The following is a 6,000-nucleotide window of genomic DNA, read 5'->3' on the forward strand; positions in this document are numbered from 1 at the left end:
TAGTAGACACATTGAAGAGAGAGGTGTAATGAGGTATTAAGTATGGTTCTTTTGAGGGTACATAAAGGGAAGGAAGACTAAGTAGGGCCATGGCAAGGGCAGGTTCTGGAATTGAGAAAATAAGCTTTTAGTTCTTTTTTAAAGTGTGAGCTGTGGGAGATTGAACGCAAGTCAAGGGGAAGTTTGTACCAAGCATGGGCAAGGGAGTGTTTGTAGAGTAGTTTTCCTACTGACCTTTTGGGTGGTAGATATCAAGTAATTGTTGGTTAGAAGTACGGAGGGTCCGGGATGGGGTGTAGATGGAGACTAAGGAAGATAGAGATTGACAGAAGAAGGGTTTTTAAAGAAGAGTGTAGCATATGAAATTGATAAGATAGCAGAAATTGGGGAAATTCAAGCCATTGAGATTTTAAAGAGATGCAGTGGTGTGAGTTGTATGGGGAGTTAGTAATGAATCTAGCTATTTTATGTTAAGTCTGTTGAAGTTTATTTAGAGGGTGAGGAAAGGTGTGTGTGGTGTGTACACAAGAGGAAGAAGCTGAAATTACACATTCCTCACAATCTGACATCTGAGGTGGATACTGTGGATTCCTTTTGTGGGGGCAAGGGTGAAGAAGCATGCTGCACACAAGTGTGCAAGGCTGTTGCATGATCACTGTGAGCTTAAATTTATTTTACTTTATATTTGATTACCGATTTAGGTCTGACTGGGCAGTCTGGTGCCCGTTTTCAGCAGAGACCCAGGGAGAAAAGCTTCCACGTACATGACAATCCTAAACGCAAAAGCTCCACATATGTGATAAAAATACAAAAGTATATCAAAGTAAAGTACAAAAATAACTTTGAGGGACTGTGTGGGAAAAGTAGCAAGTTGAAATGTTACTGTGTTTTTCTTCAGTGAGACATGCATATAGAATGTGGATATCTTTTGCAGTTACAGGGTTGTGTTTTGATAAGGTTTTTTTTGGGGGGAAGGGGGACTTTAGCTGTCAAATAATCATGGCCATTTCATTTGATTTCTTTACAGTTGATTGTATAGTGTGCCCTCTCTGAAGGCACACATTGTACTGCTTCAGTATGCATTTCATATTCAGCTTTTTATAGAAATCTCTAAATATGTATTTTTATTGTGAACTGCTCTAGAAGTGATGCAGTACCTTAAATATGGCTAGTTAATCCAGCATTTGAGTGCTTTTGTCAGTCTGGCAGTATGCATGGTTTCCTCCTGGGGGGCCCTTTGACTTCTGCACAAAATACTGTCCTAAGTTCTCATCTAATAGATTTTCATAGGTTCATAGGTAGGTACTAGGCTATTGGCCCTAGGGCCTATATAGGCCTAGCCAAAAAGGTACCCTGGCTTTCCGCACCCAAGAAAATTATTTTCTTGTGCCCCTGTCGAGCAGAGGCACAGAAGTGATCCCTGGGGTGAATTTCCCATTTCCCATCCAGTCGTCAAGATTTTTCTTGGAGTGCTAATGAGGAGCTTTGTTTGACATAGGTAGTCTGTTCAAGAGTATGGGAAGTCTCTGGGACAGAAATCTATCCATCCAGCATGTTCTGTTTATTGTGGTGACAAGGTTTAGGTCTCTAAAGTGTGTAGCTCGGAGGGATTGGGATTTCTTTAAGTGGAGCATGTCCAACAGCTCTGGATTTGACACAGCTTTGTATGTTGGGCAGAGATCACCTCTGAGTAGGCGATATGCAACTGAGTAAAGCTAGAGTTTTTTGAGACTGTCTGCGTAGGGCATCTGTTTGAGGACAGTAATCCTCTTTGTGAGGTATTTCTGTGGCCTTTCCAGTTTTAGATGTCTTGTGAAGGTCTCATCACATTTTCAATGTTAAGTAGACTGCCAGCTATGTGGTAGTTCATGGGTACAGAGTTTTTACCAAAGGGGATGACCATACACTTTTTGGCATTGAGCTTCAGGCCATGGCTTTGACACCAGGCATCTGTCTCAGTGAGGCTCTTTTGTAGTATGTCCACATCGTTAGGAGTTTCAATTATGGCTCCTAGTTTGCAGTCATCTGAAAACTTTTAGCCAAAGACCTTCTGTGTTGGCCTGTACTTCAGAGAAGTAGATACCAATAGGTGAGGACCCAGGACTGAACCCTGTGGTACTCAAGTTGTCACTGGTCTGAAGTCGGATTTGGAGTCTTCTACTTTCGCAGTGTGGGTTCTGTCAGTGAGCCAGTTGGCAACCCATCTTGTGACATAGGAATTTATACCTAGTTTAGTGAGCTTATCTAGAATTCCAGAGTGGGGGATGGTGTCAAGCTTTGGCGGGATCTAGATAAGCTGTGTGAACCACCTATCTATGGCTTTGGTGACTGCTTCAAAGAAGTCAGTCAGGTTTAGGAGACATTATCTGCCTTTTACAAACCCGAACTGGGTAGGGACCAGAGTTTGGAGATTACCAATGTCTTTAAGTTCCGTGATGATGTATTCCATGGCCTTGCAGACGAGGCTCGTCAGGCTAATGGGGCGGTAGTTCCCAGGGTCTGTCATGGCTCCCCCTTTGTGGAGTGGGATAACCGTTGCGGTGCCCCATTCAGTGGGCACAAAGCCTGAGGTGAGGCTATGATTGAACATGGTACTTGGGCAGGGTGCCAGTTCATTCTGTAGTTCGTGTAGAATGTAGCCTGGGATATTGTCAAGTCCCATGGATGCTGTGTTCTTGGCTTTGGAGAGTAGTGTGTTTTTTGTTTTTTTTATTTTTACCTGTGCAGCCATGATTACATGAACTTTGCATTCTTCCAGTATAGAGATGGGCCCTCTAGGGGGGTGAGAGGGAGGTAAAGTTAGCACTGAACCTATCTGCCAGGATGTTGGCAATATCAGTTGGTTCTGTATATTTAGTGCCATTGTGCTGCAACTCAGAGCAGATGTTCTTCGTGTTTCACTGTTTCAGTCGTTATCTGCTGGCAGGTTGCCCTCAGTCGGCCTGATTGTGGGTCCTGCATCAGTTGCTGTCCCTTCTTCCATGACGTCAGGGGTATAAAACATGCACCCAATGCCATTAAATCAGTCTTTCTTGCCCCATGGTGCCCGAAGCAGAAGCAGTTCGCAAGTGCCAGTCGGCAGACTCCTGAAATTTTCGTTTTGGAGTTTCAGAACTGAAGTCTTCAACTAAAAGCTAAGTACCCTGTTGGGGAATCTTTTTTTCTTGCTCCTTACCGATGTCAGTAAAACTTAATAATTGCATTACTTGTGGGAAGCAAATACTTCATAAGGATTTTCATTTGTACTGTATTCCTTGCCTAGGCCCTGACCACAACGTACCTTGCTGTCGGTTTTGTGCTAAATTTAATCAATGCAGTATTAAACGTTGGTATATTTTTACTTCTAGATTTAATTATCCAGGAATGACGTTTGTTAACAACCCAACTACCGGAATACCTAAAAAGCACAAAGAAAAAGACTGACCGAGATCCAAAACTGACTACTTTGCTTCTCCTAAGCCAGTCTCCAATTTGCCAGTACTCGGGTGCTTTCGCAGCCCCTGATGCCCACTACTTCTGATTTGCAGACCTCTACCAAGACCCATTCGGAGTCCAGTATGCCGTGTGATGCTTCTATTATGGAACCTGCGGATGTCTCTACCTTAGATGGGTCCTGAGCCGCTGTGCAGGCAATGGCGTCTGGGGGTGTTTTCAGGCCTACAGATTTGTATATTAGACAGACGCCATCTTCAAAACTAAGGCCAAAATCTAAATCTATGTCTAAAAAAACGATGCCTGGGCCACATGTGCAGGCCCCTATGCCTAAAAAAACAAATTATCAAAATAGCTGAAGATTTAATTACTCTGATCAGGGGTAGTCAACCCCCTCCTAAGAGGCCTAGGCAAGACTTTTACTGTGAATCTTCTGAACAGGGTTCCATTTCTTCTGACTCTTCTAATGAACAGGATTTGTCCATTCCTACTTGTGAGGACTCTGATGCAGAAGATTCCATTCCTTCTGCTTCTCCCCCTGAGGATTTTTCTTTCGGAGAAACTTTACATACCTTAAGGGAACATTTTCCACTGGGAAAGTCAGGATTTCTCTGAATCTAAAAAGAGACTTGGGGATTTTCTTCTTCCTCAGCATATATACCTCGTGTTCTAGACATTGTTGATGTTATTTTAGACTCTAGTATGACTCCTGATTCTCTGCCTCTGGCTCCTAGTAAGCCAGACAGATACTACAAGGTTCCTGACTCCCACAAATTCCTTTTCAAAAATCCTATTGCTGATCCTGAAACCATTTCTCAGGGTCCCAATGGCATTAAGGTCTCTATTGCTAAAAAAATCCTACCCCTTCTGATAGAGATTCCAGGGCTCTGGATAGATGGAGTAAGAAGGTTTACGCTTCTGCAACCTTGGCAATCAGGGCTTAAATATCAACAGCATGTCATGGGACTACTTAAACAGAAAATGTTAATTTCTGAGTGTGTGGAAAATAAAAATTTACAGGATTTATTGCATTCGGCTGAACAAGTTGGAAAACATACTTTGCAATGTGGTTTTGATTCCTTGGAAGCCTCATGCAGGGCTGCTGTAACTGGATCTGTGCTAAGAAGGCATGCTTGGCTCGGAGCAAACTCTTGTTGGATGCTCCTTTACAACAGGACAGTCTCTTTGGTAATAAGGCTGAAGAAGTGTTAAAGATGGAAGATGAAGCTAAATCTATGCAGACTGTGAAAGATTTCTTACAAGTGCAACCTCCAAGATTTAGTAGGCACTGGCCTACTAAGAACTGGTCCTTTCCAGTCCCTTTGAGAGCTGCTCAAGTCAAATCCAGACATTCCAAAGGCTCCAGGTTTCAGTCACAAGGAGCTTTTAGAACAAAACAATGGGGTACCTCCACCCCCCCAAATCTGGAAACAAGGCACCTCCCTATGGTAAACAGTCTCAATGACTTCCCTCTACACTCACCAAGCACCCTTTAGCTGTCCCTTGGGGGGGGGGGGGGGACTGGCACTTCATGCATGAAATGGGTCTTAAATATAGTACCCCAGGGGTACAGATTTAATTTCCACACGCCAGTCCCAAACGGATGGCCAGACCTGCCCACAAATCAGTGGGCAGAGGCCCAGAAACAAGTTCTGTTCCTCATGAATATGGGGGCTATTTAACCAGTACCAGAAGAGAAAAAGGGACAAGGTTTCTATTAAAGACTTTTCCTGGTACCCAGAAAAGACGCATCATGGTGTCCAGTTTCTGGACTTGTCCACTGTTAACACATTTGTGGACATTCCAAAATTCAAATTGCTGACTCAGTTACTACCTCTGCTAGGCAAAGATGTCTGGTTGGTAACTCGAGACTTACCTGCATATCCCAATCGGGGAATCTTGCAGGAGATGCCTTTGCTTCAAAGCAGGCTACTTGCATTACCAGCTCTCTGCACTGCCCTTTGGCTTGTCTACTGTACCCAGGGTCTTCACAAAGTGCCTGGCTGCAGTAATTGCATTTTGCGGGCAAAGAAATATTCAAATAAATCCATAATTGGACTATTGTCTAATTCAGACAGAAAACTAGGACATTCTTCTTAAGCATCTGACGTTTGTTAAAAGGGTTCTGACTTGTCTAGGGTACACCATAAATGAAAAGAAATCACAACTGGTTACCCTGTTAATTACAGTCCTGGGTGCGAGCTTGACTACAAATGCCCAGATGACTTATCTTACGCCAGAAAAGCAAATTCAGTTGATGGGTGACTTCAAAAACAGGTGGCCGCCACAAAAAAACCTGCTATCTGCAAGACAAATTCTGCAAACCTTGGGTTTCATGGCCTCCTGCGTTCTTCTAATTCCATATGCAAGACTGTATATGCAGCTAGAGTTCCTATGGTGGGCAGAGGCCTGCCACCAAAACAAGGGATTGCCATTCACTCCACTCCCTGCCGCCCAAACCGTAACTACAGAAGCATCAGACTATGCTTGGTGGGGCTCATCTGGCAGGGAAGTGCATTCAGTGTAAATGGAGCCCAAATCAAATGCACCTTCATATCAATCAGAAAG

The 6,000-nt window shown here is 43.6% G+C and overlaps 1 protein-coding gene across 4 annotated transcripts in view; it reads left to right on the top strand.

The window, feature by feature from the left end:
* Positions 1-6,000, top strand: part of CCNT2 (cyclin T2) — a 701,155-nt gene that overhangs the window by 43,008 nt on the left and 652,147 nt on the right. The window lies entirely within an intron of this gene.

The sequence above is a fragment of the Protopterus annectens genome, chromosome 6.part0 (assembly GCF_019279795.1).
Source record: "Protopterus annectens isolate FY-2018-M chromosome 6.part0, PAN1.0, whole genome shotgun sequence".
NCBI classification, from domain to species: Eukaryota; Metazoa; Chordata; order Ceratodontiformes; family Protopteridae; genus Protopterus; species Protopterus annectens.